Below are 16,819 nucleotides of genomic sequence, written 5' to 3'. Positions count from 1 at the left end.
GTAATTCACAGAAACACATTGTTTGGTTACTGATCGGTCACCAAACCGATCAGTCAACCAGCGTATCACTGGATCGGTCACCAGACCGATCCAGGTTTAGAGCTCCTAGCCCTAAACCCTACCTGGTCCTGAGAACGAGCTACCGAGCCCTCTCTGAGCTAGTCCGGAGAACGAGCTACGGAGCCCTCTCCGACTCCATCCGGTCCAGAGAACGAGCTACCGAGCCCTCTCTGACCACAGTTCGGAGAATGAGCTCTCAAGCCTTCTCCGACTTCCCATGCCAAGTTTCCATACTTGGACTTTTCCGTGCCAAGTCTCCATACTTGGACTTTTCCCGTGCCAAGCTCCCTGCTTGGACTTTTCCGTGCCAAGTCTCCATACTTGGACTTTTCCCGTGCCAAGCTCCCTGCTTGGACTTTTCCGTGCCAAGTCTCCATACTTGGACTTTTCTCGTGCCAAGCTCCCTGCTTGGACTTTTCCGTGCCAAGTCTCCATACTTGGACTTTTCTCGTGCCAAGCTCCCTGCTTGGACTTTTCACCAGATGTCTGGTCAACCTTGACCTATCTGGATTTCCCTTGCCTGGCTTCACTCACCAGAACTTTCCAACTGCTTGGCTTCACTCACCAGGACTTTCCCTTGCCTAGCTTCACTCACCAGGACTTTCACCTGGCTTCACTCACCAGGATTTTCCGAATCAGGTCGACTCACCTCGGGTCAACCAGGTCAACCTTGACCAAAGATTGCACCCACAATCTCCCAAGTTTGTATTTTGTCAAACATCAGAATACAACTTTTCTATCCTCGTCAAACATCAAAATACAACTTCTCTATTTTTTGTCAAACATCAAAATATACCTCGAGTCAGGTCAGCTTGAGTCGGGTCAACCGGGTCAACCTTGACCTAAGGTTGCACCAACACCTGGCACCATTATCGGACCTGCATACCACAAAAAGTTAGAGGGAAAAAAACGTCAGTCACGGGCCAATGGAGGGGTATGTTGATGCGGTGAGCATCAGATGATCGAACCTAAGTTTTGATAATGACAAAGAGTTCTAAGTTAAGTGTTATTGTGATCTAACAAGTTGACCTAAGTGTACATAAAAATTCTAAGTGATCTTGGGCAAAGTGGAAAAGTCCGAACTACGGTTAGGTAACGAAGTCGTGGTCCGAGGGACTGGGTAAAGCCTTGGCGGGTCGAGGACATTGGGCGAAATTCTAAGGTCGAGATGCTAGGTGAAAGTCCTGGTTGTTGTATTGGGATATGTCTGATGTAGTATATGCTTAAAATATGTTTCGTAAACATATATAGTGGAAGACTTAACGATAAATAAACTAATTTATTACATCACATACACCACACACATGCAAGATACAATTGCGCGCAAACAAGATCATAAAATAAAATGAAATCGAATAATAATTATTCTAGGTATACCTTACGGATGACCTGTAACAAGAAGAGTAATAACTTTTTGAGATATTATCGAACCTCGCCTCTATTCGTATCTACGTTGAGCTCTTCAATACAACTCCAAGAAAACAAGCTTTGCCTTCAGAAGGTATTTTGAATGATAAGGATTAAGAAGAGAAAGAAGAAGCAAAAGGAAGATCTTCTTCCTTTGGGTGCCTCACGGCAACAAGAGGAGACCCTCCTCTTGTTGTGGTCGGTGACAAGAGAGAGAGAGAGAGAGGGAGAGAGAGGTATTAGGTTTAGATTTCTAAAACTTAATCAAGCCAATAATGAATTGTCTATTAATTCTCTCTTAACCATATCAATATATAGTTCTCTTTAATGAGTTGGATTAAAAAACTCAAATCCAATCCATTATGATTTAACAAAAAATTAGCTCATTAACCTCTTTGTTTGGTTCATAACTAAATCAAGTTGGTTCATGACTAAACCAAATTGGTTCATAACTAAACCAAATTGATTCATAACTAAATCAAATAGCATCCAACTCTTTCATAAGAGATGTGGCCGATCCGTGCTTCTATTCCAACAAATATTTCCATTGTTGTCTTATGTATAGTCCAACCAAACATTTATCTCTTAATATGAGAATCATATTCTCTAACTTGTTTTATGTCTTTTAGAGACTCATAGTGTATGTGACCCAATAGGTTCCCGATTTATTTTGGCTGTCCATAATTAATTATTTAATTATGGAACAATTATAGTGACACCAGTAGTACATCATGATCCCCAACTAACCAAAAAATCACAGTTGATCTCAGAACTAATTCTGAACCTTTCAGCAACTATAGTGAGTCGTGCCTCGTTCCTTTCACTTGTCTTAAATCCACTTGGTTCAAGACATGGTCTTTGTATCTTCCCCCACTAGGATGACTATGTCACACCTACCCCAAGTAATATTTTCTCGTTCTACAGATTCAAATTATTCGTATTTGTGTGCAAGAGTCTCATACTCTTAACATGTGATATTTTGGCCAAAAACTTAATAATCCTAACCAATGATCATAGGATATATGTCTCCTCGCAAGGAGCGATGAAACCTCTGTGGGCTATTTAAATACCTTCGGGTACTTTGACTTATACCCAATCATCTCGGGTCCACACCTCTAAGAGATTCTTGCTTAAAATGTCAAAGTATAAGTCTCCATAACTAAGATGACTTGTCTATCTCAAGTCGAAGGAAACTTATACTCGAGCTGCAGTAAAAACTTTACAGACATATTTATATATATAGAAAACTATATGAAGTATTATAGCAAGTCACTCCAATAAACTGGTTACCATAACTAACATTCATGTTTAACTCTTTACATCTAATGTCTCTAGCTAGTGAGAAACAACTGCTTGGCCGAACCAAAAAGTATAACTCATGCTAGTCTTACAGAATTGAAAATGTCCGAATGCACCTATTCAATGATTAGGGAAATTCTAATACATTCATCATTGTATATGTAGATATAATCACAAGTTGTAATTCAATCACAAATTCTCTCATGAAATGAATTATATTACGAAAATTCTGTAAATAAATTTAAGACTATTCAAATATATAATATGCACTTAAATAGTGAATCTATATTTATCAAATAAATCATAAAATCATAAGGCGATTGCCTTAGGAAAATCTCTCAAAATCTAACACTTCCACTTGACCTAATGTCAATCACCACGGTGTCCTAAACATAAGTCGGGACATGATTCTCAAATTTGCTTTGTGGTAGAGCATTTGTCAAAGGACCCGCTAAGTTCCTTTCAGTGGAAATTTTCTCGAGTTGTATTTCTTTTCTACTAATGATCTCCCTGATTAGATGATAGCGATGAAACACGTGTTTGGATCGCTGATGAGACCTAAGTTCCTTTGTTTATGCAATGGATCTAGTGTTGTCACAGTAAACAAATAATGCTTCAACAATGGATGGAACCACACCAAGTTCAGTAACAAACTTCTTGATCTAAATTGCTTCCTTTGCTGCTTCCGAAGATGTAAGGTATTCTGCCTCACAGGTAGAATCTGCAACAGTGTCTTGCTTGGAACTCTTCCAACTAACTACACCTCCATTTAATATGAATATGAATTCAGACTGGGACTTGGAGTCATCCTTGTCCGTCTGGAAATTGGCATTCGTATACTCGTGTATGATCATATCACCATCTATATATACCAAGAACATATCTTTAGTTCTTCTCAAGTACTTAAGAATTATTTTGATAGTTGTCCAATGATCCATTCCTGGATCTGACTGGTATTTACTCGTAACACTCAGAGGATACGATACATTGGCATATAGACTTCTAAAGGTGAATTCTAAGCATCATAAGTATGAAACCTTTCTTGGATCTAGACATGCTAAACTGTTTTAGTACTATGTATATATATGTCAACTGTGAAAGACCAAGTAACCTTTTCGGTCTCTCTATAGATCTTCATTCATAGGATGTAAGTTGCTTCTCCCATATCTTTCATGGAGAATGTCGTGGATAACCAAACTTTAACTGACTGTAGAACTGACACATCGTTTCTTATAAGTAATATGTCATCAACATGTAATAATAGGAACACGACTACACACCCACTAACCCTTTGATATACACAAGGTTCGTATGGATTTTGTTAAAAATCAAACTCTTTGATCACCTCATCAAAATGGATATTCCAACTCTTGGATGCTTGCTTTAGTTCATAAATGTACCATTAAAGTTTGCATATTTTATTCTTGTTAACATATGTGAAACCTTCGGGTTGTATCATATACACATCCTCGAGTAGATTTCCATTAAGGAAAGCTATTTTCATATCCATTTGTCATATCTCACAATTATGATGAGCTGATATGGATAGAAGTATTCGAATGGATTTAAGCATGACTATAGGTAAGAAGGCTTCTTCATAGTTAACGTCTTGCCTTTGACGATAGCCTTTCACCACCAACCTTGCCTTGTAGGTAATTACATTACCATCTATGTTAATTTTCTTCTTGAAAATCCACTTGCACTCTATAGGCGTAATAATGCCTTCAGGTGGGTCCACCAAATTTCAAACTTAGTTTCGTACATGGAATCCATTTCTGACTTCATGACTGTAAGCTACTTGTTCTTTTTTGAACTATTCAGAGCTTCTTTGTAATCAGTAGATTTTTCATCCTCAATGAGTACCACATCATTTAATTATCTTACAAGAGATTCATATCTCTTAGGAATATTACGTGTTTTACCTGATCTACCAGGAGGTTATGTCATAATCGGTTGTAGTTCTTGACTAGGCATCTCATTAGTGTCTATTGGAGTCTCTTGAACTTCATTAAGTTCAACTATACTCTCACTTGCTTCCTACAAGTGAAACACTTTCTCTAGGAATCCAACATGCCATAAAACAAACACCTTTTATTCCAAGGGATGATAGAATTGGTAACCCCTAATTTCCTTAGGGTATCCAATAATTAAACATTTATCAAACTTAGCATCCAACTTGTCTGATATAGTCCTCTTCATATAAGCAGGACATCTCCATATATTCAAATAAGGCATGAGGGATTTCTCACTAGTCCATACCTCATATAGAGTAGTTGAGATTGCTTTCATTAGAACTCTATTTAACAAGTAAACAGCTGTCATGAGGGCATAACCCCAAAAAATTTTAGGAAGATTTACACAATCCATCATTGACCTAACAATGTCCAACAGGGTATGATTACGTCTTTTTGATACACCATTATATTGTGGTATATAAGGTAGAGTCCATTGAGACAATATACCTTTGTCGCTTAGATAATCTTGAAACTTTTGGCTTAAATACTTACTACTTCAATTGGATCAAAGTATCTTAATACTTTTACTAAGTTATTTCTCTACTTCATTTCTGAATTCTCTAAACTTTTCAAAGGCTTTAGACTTGTGTTTCATTAGATACACATACCCATAATGAGAGTGATCATCAATAAAGTAATGAAATAACTATAACCTTATAGTGCGTGAGTTGACATTGGTCACATACATCGGTATGTATGAGCCTAAGTAACTCATTAATTCGTTCACCCTTTCCAGAAAAAGATAACTTTATCATCTTGACTTCTAAACATGAATCATATGTATCAAATATATCCAATTCAAATAATTCGAGAACTATAATCTTTTGCAATTTGGACATACGTTTCTTGCTTATATGACCAAGGTGACAATGTCACGAGTAAGAGGTTAATTGATTATCTATTTGAGATGTTTATTGCTCATTTTGATATTGAATACGTCACCATATATATCTAATGTGTAGATGTCATTGCATAATGTTTCAGTGCCATAAAGAACGCTATTCAAAGTTATATAACAACAATTATTACTAAAAATCAAATGAAAACCTTTTATATTTAAACAAGAAATAGAAATAATATTATTTATTAATATAGGAACAAAATAAAATTATCTAGTTCTAAGGCAAGTCCAATAGAAAGCTTTAACAAGTATGCTCCGATGGCGACTGCAACCTTTGCTCCATTCCCAACTTGTAGACTTGATTCTTCCTTGATGAGAATTTTGCTATTCCTTAGCCCTTGTATGTCATTACATATATATGAGTCATACCCAGTATCCAATATCTAAGTGTTTAAGAAAATAGTATGATAATTAATAACAAAAATACCTGAAGATGATGAGGCATCAGATACCTTATTCTTTTTTATGAACTCAAGATAAATCTTGCAGTTTCTTTGCCAGTGTTCCATCTTACCATAATGATGTCATGGGTCATTTTGTGTTGGTTCTACTATCTTGGCCTTTTTACTCTTCCCCTTAGTATGATGTTTTAGATTTCTCTTAGAACCTTTCTTAGAGGAGTCTACTAACATCACAGTTTTCTGTTCACCTTTAACAGAAGGCTCTATAATCTTGAGCATATTAATAATCTCGAGGACAGTCGATTTTAAATTGTTCATCATAAATTGTAAATGACTTTTTAGCAAACTATGTAGAATTAAGTCAATACTTAAATTATAATCCATCGTGAAACTGAGTGATGCTAAATGCTCTATGTAGTTGTTCATCTTAAGTAAAAATTGTACTACAGATGAATTTTCCTGCATCTTTGAGCAAAAGAGAAGCTTGGAGACCTCAAACCTTTCAGATCCAAGTTGCTCATTAAATAGCTCACAAAGATGATAGACAATATCATAAGCATCCAAATGCTCATGCTATTTCTATAGTTCAGGAATCATAGCGGCTACCATGATGCAACTTATAAGTACAGAATCATAGCGGCTCCAATCACTCTGAAGGCATCTTGAACACTATTCATCTGAGCTTGTTTTGTGCTTTTCACTCCCTGTAAGTCATGTTAGTCAAAAATATAAAATATACTCGGCAAAACAAAGTTAGCATGATAAAATATGATTAATAATGCTACTTGACTATCTCCAAGCCGTTCGGTTCTAACTTTTAGATTTCCTAAAAATCCTAGGTCAAACCGACGTCTATTGTTCCCTCAATGGAAAACACGTCCTCACCTACTACTCTCAGGAGAAATTACCTTTTACCAGGCCGATCCTCCAGGTCGTCTGGACTTTTGCTCAGCATCCAAGACTTTAGAACTTCATGCTGAACGTCCGATCCACGACACATCCAGTCTTCCACTTGGTGTCTGTGACCCCCCCAGGATTTTCACCTAGAGTTCTCGACTCTATGATTTCGCCCAAAGTTCTCGACCCTCCAAGACTTCACTTAGTCCCCCAAACCAGGATTTCATTGTCTAATAACAGCTAGGACTTTTCTGCACACTCAGTCATACTTATTGTAGGACCGTTGGGCCGGCTAGGAGAGGGTTGTTGGATAGTCCTATAAACACAAAAAGCAAACAACAACCTTCCTCGAACTCTTTAAGCTAACACTTGCATATATAAAGTAAGCCGATAAATAAAAAGCATAAAGAAAAAGCGAGGCACAAGGATTTACTTGGCTACAACCGATGTGGTTGTTAATCCAAGGAAGATTAAGCTCACTAAAAAACTCCTTCTGGCGGAGAAGCCTCGTACAACGTTGAAGTGCAGAAAACAAAGCTCAACTCTAAACTAAAGCTTACAAGCGTTGGAATTATAATTCAGAGTTCATTTTTTTAAAGCTTCTGGACCAAGGCTATATTTATAGCCTTGGTCGGGGCGCTTGGAAGGGTTCCGGGTGCCCTGGGGGGATAAAACTTTATCCCCCAATGTTCAGAACCCATTAGACGCGATCCTGGTCAAAATTCAAGTTCCGGGCGCCCCGGGCTGCTCAGGGCGCCCCAGACTGCTCCGAGCGCCCTGGGCTGGTCCGGGCGCCCAGGACAGTTCCGGGCGCCCCGGACCCTAAGTCAACTCCGGTTGACTTCTTTCGCCTCGGTCCGGGTCTTCAACTCCGGTTCCGCTCGCTTGGGTGATCTCTGCCATCTGGAATAGGGCTCACCCGAACCCAACTTCCGGTCTTCTCGAGCAGGCTTACCTCCGGCTTCTCGTCCCTCAGAATCGCAGCGTGTTCCCTTCTCGTCCGCTGGCGTACTCATCCGCAGTCTTCGTCCCTCGGACGCACCGCGTGCCGTCCTTCTCGCTAGCTGCGTCTCTTGCTCCCCGAGCAATCTTCCGCTCCGGCTTTCGTCCCTCGGAACCACCGCGTGCTTCCTTCTCGTCCGCCGGTGTACTCTTCCGCAGCTGCGTCTTCCGCTCGACTGCCTGTGTTCCTAAGCTTCTGCACACTTAGACACAAGGTTAGAAACAACGCAGGACCTAACTTAACTTGTTGATCACATCAAAACAACCTTGGGATTCCAACAATCTCCCCCTTTTTGGTGTGATCAACCCAAGTTAAGCTAGGGTCAAAACTAGACATAAAATTAAAACAAGTTATTGCAATAATGTGCAACAAGATAGAAAGAATTAAATTTCAAAAATTTTCAATTTAATTTCTACCTCCCCCTAGACTTATACTTTCCTTCTCCCCCTTTCATCACAAAAAAAATGGGGTTTCAAGAAAAACAATCGAAGGGTTAAAGACTTAGAAAAAAAATATTTCAAAAAAAATATTTCTAAGGCAAGGAAAATTTCTAAGTATTCGTCATAAAAAAAAAAAACTTTCTAAGCCGAAAAATTTATGCAAGAAAATTTAAGAGAATTGATAACATTAAAAGAAATTTTCTATGCATTTATTTATTTATATATTTTATTCTAGTGCTTTTATCAGAGAGTTTTACATTTCCATTTCAACTTATTACAATTTCTCAAATTTGAAGTAAGAAAATTTGAACATGCAAAGAATTGTATCATGTTAATTTCTGCTAATAGTTTGTCGAGATATTTTAATCGACAGGCTATTTCTCTCAGCTTTAAAGTAACAAATGTTAAACATGCAAGAAATTGTATTGACAAGATAATTGGTAAAAATTCGTTTGACAATTTTTCTAATTTGCAAGATTCATTCGACAAAATATTTGGTAACTTGCAAGAATCTTTTGTCAAATCATTTTGCGATTCGAAAAACTCTTTCAATGAGATAATTTGTAATTTGAAAAAAAATTTAGATCCGGAAAATATTTTCAAAAAAAATACTTTGTGATTCGCAAGAATCTTTCGTCAAAGCATTTTGTAATTCGAAAAATTCTTTTGATGATTCAATTTTTGTTTCGCAAAAATCTTCAAGTAATTTGATTAATTGAACCAGTTGTTCAGAGGGTAGAGGTCATACCTTACTTACCTCGTCAGTCGTTGGTTCTCCCCCTGTTGAGTTGCTTTCTTCCAATATCTCTCCCCCTTCATTGATGCTCACTTGGGATGAGCTTTCTGTGTCCTCGGGATGGAGATCGACTATGTTGGCATTTTCCTCATTCTCGGACTGTTCTGGCGTTGAATCGGTGTTGGATTCAATTTTGACTTGTTCTTCGTAGAGTTTTAAGAACTTTTCCCAAAGTTCTTTTGCGCTTTTATACTCTCCGACTCTGTCGAAATCTTTAGTTGGTATTGCGCTTAGAATGTGAAATGTTGCCCGACCGTTTGCCATTGACTCGTCACGTTGCTTCTTGTTCCAGAGGCTAAATCGAGTTCTTCACCATTCGCGTTCTTCGGTTCCTCGTAACCATATTTCATTATTAGAAAAATACTAATATCTGAGTTTAGATATACCTCCATTTTTTGTTTCCAGACGGAAAACTCCCCCTCGAATGTTGGTGGGTAGTCGCTAGCTTCGGCCATCGTTTTGTTGCTTCAGATGGCGGTTAGTCCTTCTGAGGCGTCTCGGCTCTGATACCACTTGTAGGACCATTGGGCCGGCTAGGAGAGGGTTGTTGGATAGTCCTATAAACACAAAAAGCAAATAGCAACCTTCCTCAAACTCTTTAAGCTAACACTTGCATATATAAAGTAAGCCGATAAATAAAAAGCATAAAGAAAAAGCGAGGCACAAGGATTTACTTGGTTACAACCGACGTGGTTGTTAATCCAAGGAAGATTAAGCTCACTAAAAAACTCCTTCTGGCGGAGAAGCCTCGTACAGCGTTGAAGTGCAGAAAATAGAAGCTCAACTCTAAACTAAAACTTACAAGCGTTGGAATTACAAGTGAGTTGTTCTGACTGTACAGATCAGTGCTATATTTATAGCACTGGTCGGGGCGCCCCGAATGGGTTCCGAGCGCCCAGGGGGGGATAAAATTTTATCCCCCAACGATCAGATCGCGTTTGACACGATCCTGGTCAAAATCCAGGTCCGGGCACCCGGAAGGGTTCAGGGCGCCCCGGAGGGCTCCGGGGCCCTCTGGGGCGCCCCGGACTGCTCCGGGCGCCCCGAAGCCCAAAGTCAACAACGTTGACTTTTTCGCCTCCGGTTCAGCTCATCTCGGTCCGGGTCTTGTTCGCTCCGGCTCCGCTAGCTTGGGTGATCTCGGCCATTCGGAATAGGGCTCATCCGAACCCAAGTTCCGGCCTTCTCCTCTAGCAACCTTCCTTCCCAGTTTCTCATCCCTCGAACGCCGCGCACGTTCTTCTCGTCCACCGGTGTACTCTTCCGCGGTCACCTCGTCACTCGGACGCACCGAGCCCATCGGCTCTCTCCCCGTGCCGTCCTTCTCGCTAGCCGCGTCTTCCGCTCGACTTCCTGTGTTCCTAAGCTCCTGCACACTTAGACACAAGGGTTAAACAAACGCAGGACCTAACTTAACTTGTTGATCACACCAAAACAACCTTGGGGTTCCAACACTTATTAGATCACAAAACAACTTAATTTTGAACCATTTATCATAATCAAAATTTAGGTTCGATCATTTGGTGCTTTCTACACCAACAAAAATTACTACCGCCCCACTCATAATTCTAAAAGCATTTGGGGCTAATTGATAGAGAGGTATGCTGAAATATTATAACACATCCCTATAACACTCAGGGACAGGCAAATGGAAATCGTTGTCTAATTGATCGAAGAAGAAGGTCAAATAGCCTGGTGGGGGGCATATAAGGCACTTGGTCTGACTTGGGTGTAGCTGGTGAGATGCCATAGGATAGCCACATCTCAAGGTGATATTCTCGAGTTAACGAGCTTCGAGTCTACTCGTACCAAGGAAAAAACAAATGGCTATCGACCATTGAGAAAACAATAAGAAAGTGAGATACTCGAACAAACTTAAGGACGAAGGTGAAACTCTAAAAGCAACCAAGCAGTAGAAAACCGCAACGGAGATCAAGGCTCAAACGAGGGTTAAAGATGATCGCACAAGGAAGGCGGGGCTCGCTCCTCCTCGAGTTGATTTATAGCTTTACTCATTGAACCGCAACCACTGGATCAATGATTAATAAAAGGCAAGATTGCTTTCCTACCGTCGAATCTATCACCGAACTCGAGGTGAAACGTCAACCATCATTAACCTAGTCTAAAGTAATTGACCCATTAAATCCCTTTTTCTAACGTGACCTCAGCAAAAGATGAATGACGGTATGCCCCGTATTCGACCCAATACCTATGACATTATGGAAGTATTAATTATGCATCACACCTCATTTAAGACATAACATGTCGCATTGAATGTGTATTCTCTCTCTATTATTCGAAGGATACTCCTCATTAAATGTCGGATATTGACGCCCGCCACATGACATTATTAAAGTAGCCATCAGTTGCTTCTTACTAGTTTAGTCAATCAGTCTTTGTATTTCATTCGACTGGACTTGAGAGGAAGACATGTAATGTAAGAATAGTAAAAGTCTCCACGTGCCATCACAAGAGTCAAGATATCTTCTTGTGTGGAAGATAAAAGTCAAGTCAAAGATGACTCAATTTGATAAAACCAACTCGGACCATGCCGACTGGGGCGAGGTTTGTAAGGATATTCCGGCTAATACTCCCAGTCGCTCATGCTACCTGGGCGTCACTTGAGCAACCGTCAGGGGCCAATGCCACTCCCGATTGGTCGTGCCCACTTAGGCGTCACTATCACTTAAGACAGACACTAGCCAAGCGAGACCTCATTTGAGAGATCGAATAAGGCAAAGGTGCAGACCTTGGGTCACTTGAGCGGCAAATACCAAAGTCATATACATGGTTTCCCGATCAATTATACAATGCTTATGAGGCCTTGTTCTCCTAATCTCATACCAAAGTAACCAAAAGCTCCCAAATGTATATGCATAATTAATACATCTCAAAACACCTATTATCAATACATTAAGGCTCCATTTGGTTTGTAGGATAGGATTAATGGTGTTAGGGATTATTGGTGTGATAGAGAGTTTTTGGTAGGTGGAATATGATTAATAGTATAGGGATTAATGGTGTGATAAATAATCATTGGCTCTCCCAAGGGATTATTTATCACACCATCAATCTCTCCCACTTACACCATTAATCCTATTCCACCAACCAAACGGAGCCTAAAGATAACAAACAATTACCATAATACAAAAGAAGGTCAAAAGTCATCAGATCATCATTGATCATTAATATAAGAGAAGGTCAAAAGTTATCATATGATCATTGCTCATTAATATTGGAGAATGTCAAAAGTCAAGTAAAAAACTATTGAAATCATAAAGATCGTGCATTAATACATAGAAAGTAAAAGATCATCAATAAAGAATATAAAAAAGGATCAACAGGAAGAGATGAAGGGTATGCTTATCCCAAGAACTCTATTACTTATTGTCTACATTCTTCTTCTACCTCCTTATTAATTCTGATTTGGACATCGAAATGACAATCCTAAGGTATCTCAGTACCATTCTAACCCCTTTCAAATTTATATGATTCTCCATATGCTCGAGAAGACAGTGATTTTTCCCTTCGATCTCCTTTCTTTTCCTTTTGTAAACATCAGTGGCAGCAGCCTCATCTCATCATTGATGTATCAATCTCAAAAGTTTTGACACAGGATCAATCGGCAATTTCAATTTATCGTCAATCTTCTCTCTTCCTGTACTCTCTAGACAAGATAACTATATCTGAATACTCCTTTTCTCATTCTCTCTCTTGTGCCCCCCTTCTGCATCATCATGTGGTGAACCTTCCGCACCCTCCAGAAAACAAGATAACCTCTGCTGCTCTTTGATAAGCACAAACACCAATTTCTGTGAATCGTAGTTTGGATCATTCAGCGTTAGTGTGACTAGAAATGGCCTCTAATAAGTAGCAATTTGTTATCGTGATGGCTTGCACTGTGTGTTATCCTGCAGCTTTTCTTTTGATTTTTGTTTCTCCTCGTAGTAAGAAAGGAAAAGGAATTTGAATACTCGGTTCTAAAATATACCACGATAAATTACTCTCATGCGCATGGCTAAACAACAATGAACAACATTATATTTGAAATCCAAATCACAAGAATGTTTACTCGATCCACCATTCATTCAAACAGCTAGTAACCCCGGGATGGGTCTGAAGCCACCATGAAACATGTAAAATAAATTGTAGAATTAAGTTGTGAAAGAAAACGTTCAAACCATGGTTTCTTAAGTTAGGTAACATGTGAAATAATTGCTTATTAGTAGATTAATTGCTAGTATCTTTACAATCAAAATAAAGCATTTTAAAGAGAAGTATTGTTATAACTACAACATACACAAAATAACATAGCCACATTGTTAAAATAATTCAGAAAGGAGTTCCCTGTCATTCGTTCTTGTTATCATTCAGATTAAGTAATAATTATGAAGATTGAAGCTTGTGCAGTGAGAGTAATCACTCTGCTGTAACTCATGATCCAAATCTAAGAATTAGATTTTATTTTTCTTACACATGGAAGAAAAAAAAAACTAGCATAAATTTAGAATGGAATTCTACGAAAGGAACAACCAAAGGTAACAAACTGCAAATTTGGTATAGTCTAAGGATTTCGAACCAAGTGGACCAAGTGAATCCAAAAAGAATATCAAAGTTTCAACAAATTGTCCCTTGCATAAATCATGAAAGTGGAGATTCAATAGTTGTTCCTCCTGTTGCATTCGGACACGCCTAGAATTATAGATGTCCATTAGACTTTATTTTCAAATTTATCAAAAGAAGTATGTGCTTTAGCAGATTTTCCAAAATGTTCCTTTACCAATCCACTTTGTTAGGTTTATTTCCTTTCAACCAATAGCACTTCTGTAAAGTTGAGAAGTGGGTTGGCCAAAAGATAGATGCATTTTTTGATAAATTTAAAAGGATGGTGCACCTTGTAGATAATTGCACTTTAGTAAAATATCGAATTAACTATGCAAAGACAAGTAAACAAAAACATTCAGCAATGCAATCACTTGGGAAGGAAGAAATTGCAATTGATTAAAAAATAAAACACACAATGGCATATTCTAACAACTTCAAACAGGAAGCATTTTGGAGTGTTCGGCATTTGCTAATATTATATTCCAACCAAAAGATTACATAATTAGGCGTTACTAAAAAGAATGTCCCACTACATCATAGAAGGCAAAACGCTAATATCATATCAAACAACAAGCAAGAACAAAGAACTATAAACAGTGGAAACAAAAAAACAAAAGGAAAATCAATTACAACTACATTTTACTGAACACAGAATTCCACATCAATCCTAAATATCAACAGGGGGGAAACATTCAGATGGAGCAACCACTTCATACTTAACACAGAATTTCACAACAAAATCGTATAAAATTTTACCAATAGTCGACTCATAAACGCATATAGATAAGTGCGACTACAAAAATTCCAGTTTCAGAGTCAATCAAAAAGGATTCTGGTTTACTTAGGAAGAAATCTTCCAGTGAAGAACCAGTGACAAAATTTGATTTTCTTCGTTGCAATATAAAAATAGCAATAAACAAGCAGCGTACCAAAAGTTGGCATATTGCTTTCATATGCCGTTTGATATCCCTTTGTTGTCCATCATCACCACCCCATCCTTCCTAGCAACTATCACTGACGTCGCCAATCCGAGAAACATTCCATGCTCCACTACCCCAGTGATCCTCAGGATCTCATCGCTGATAGAATTCAGATCACCGATTATTCCATTCTCAAAGAACAAATCAACAATATAGTTTTTATTATCCGTAACAAATGGCTCAATTTCGGATTCTTTTTCGGTAAAGGCGCTAGCTTTGGCGTTGATTGAAGCCGTACGGAGCTTGAGGTTGAAGCCGGGCGTGCCGTCGAAGAGGTTCTGTAGTCGGCGGAGAGTGAGGGCCCAGCCGAAGGGGATGACCTCCACGGGGATGGCGAGGCCGCTGCCTCAGAGGCGCGGAACGAGCTTGGAGTCGTCGACGATGACGACGAAGCGGCGGCTGGCGCCCTCCACCATCTTCTCCCGGAGAAGAGAGCCGCCACGCCCCTTCACAAGGTTGAGGAACGGGTCAACCTCGTCGGCGCCGTCAATGGATAGGTCGACGACGGGGTGAACGTTGAGATTCGTCAGGGGGATCCCCGCTGCAGCCGCGCGCGCGGCGGCCCACTCGGAGGTGGGGATACCGACGACATCCCGTAAGGCGCCGCCTCGGAGGAGGTCGCCGATGCGGTCGAGGGCGTGGGCAGCAGTGGAACCGGTGCCGAGGCCGAGAACCATTCCAGACTCCACCTGCTCTACGGCACGATGGGCAGCGATTCGCTTCAGCTCATCCTGTGACAGCGCATCAGCGGCAGAAATCATGGGCGGAGGCGGCGGGGCTACTGCGGCGTGGAGGAGAGGGGGCGAGGGGATAGCCATGTCTAGGGTTCGAGGGTAAGCGGCATTCATGTTATAGGGCTTAAGAAGGTGATCAAAAGCGAGATTTTTACACCAAGAGAATGCGCGAAAAATTCACAGATGCGACGAGAATATTATCTCCTCTACCTCCAACAAAACGAGATGAGATTCTCTGTTCTGAAAATGATATGTCCTTATGTCTCCTTATCGATCGGACGGCTATAACATTTTCATGATATGTACTACATCCTTGAGATGTGATTTAGCTCATCCGATCGACGAAGGGGCACTAGGACATACCATTTTCGGGACAGAGGATCTCATCTCCCAACAAAACTAGGGGAAAAAACTCCTCCCTTCTTTTTTTTCGAATATTTGAAATAAAAAATACATTCTTATTAGGAAAGGATGGAAACATCCATATCAACCTCCCTATCTAAAATATATAATTAAGGTAAAAAAATTAATTTAATAAATTTATATATCTATTTTTAAGTACATCATATATCAACTTCCCTATTTCTTCTCTCTTTTCTATAATATTTAGGGAATAGAATTCATTCTCTAAATTTAGAAAAGTATTGTTCATAAATACATAATTTAGAGAATGGATAAGATAACTAATGCATAAGTTTTTTAGCTACCCTATCTAAAATTTAGAATAAAATTTTTGAATAGGGTATCTGATGTGGATGCTCTAAAGAAAGAGAGATACATCTATGAATCTTTTGCAAAACTCACAACAGGAGACAACCAAACGTTTAATATATTGCCACGTAGTATAATATAGATAGAAGCATTCCAGTAAATCGTGTTCTAATTAGGAAAGCGGATGAAGGTGTCCAATCACGGAAATAGAGGATTCTTCGGAATAGACGGTCGTGATTTCTGTTGGTGTAATCGACCTAAGTTTGATCAGTACGATCATAGTTTTGATGTGTGTGTCAAAGAGTTTAAGTTAGACTTTCATATTGGTTTGATATGTATGATTGAGTTATGTAGGACTTGGTGAAACACACATGAGGTGTTTGGTGCGGCTAAGCTTGGGAAGCTCATCCTAGGGCTCAAGTCCATGAGACGATGAAGGATGATATGGAAGGCATTCAAGGGACCACCGAACGAGGAGCAATGGAGTGGAGCCAAGGCAAGCGGACTTCGAGGCAACGCGAAAGATGCATGAAGGGGAGCCGCGGGCTCGGGTGCATCTAAGGGACGAAA

General features: G+C 39.5%; 1 pseudogene; it reads right to left on the bottom strand.

Moving 5' to 3' along the window:
* Positions 1-12,597: 12,597 nt before the first annotated feature.
* Positions 12,598-15,712, bottom strand: LOC122026142 (annotated as a pseudogene).
* Positions 15,713-16,819: the final 1,107 nt, after the last annotated feature.

Source organism: Zingiber officinale, chromosome 10A, assembly GCF_018446385.1.
Source record: "Zingiber officinale cultivar Zhangliang chromosome 10A, Zo_v1.1, whole genome shotgun sequence".
Lineage (NCBI taxonomy): Eukaryota > Viridiplantae > Streptophyta > Magnoliopsida > Zingiberales > Zingiberaceae > Zingiber > Zingiber officinale.
Note: the sequence above shows the minus strand (reverse complement) of the source record. Positions and strands in the feature narration are given on the sequence as shown.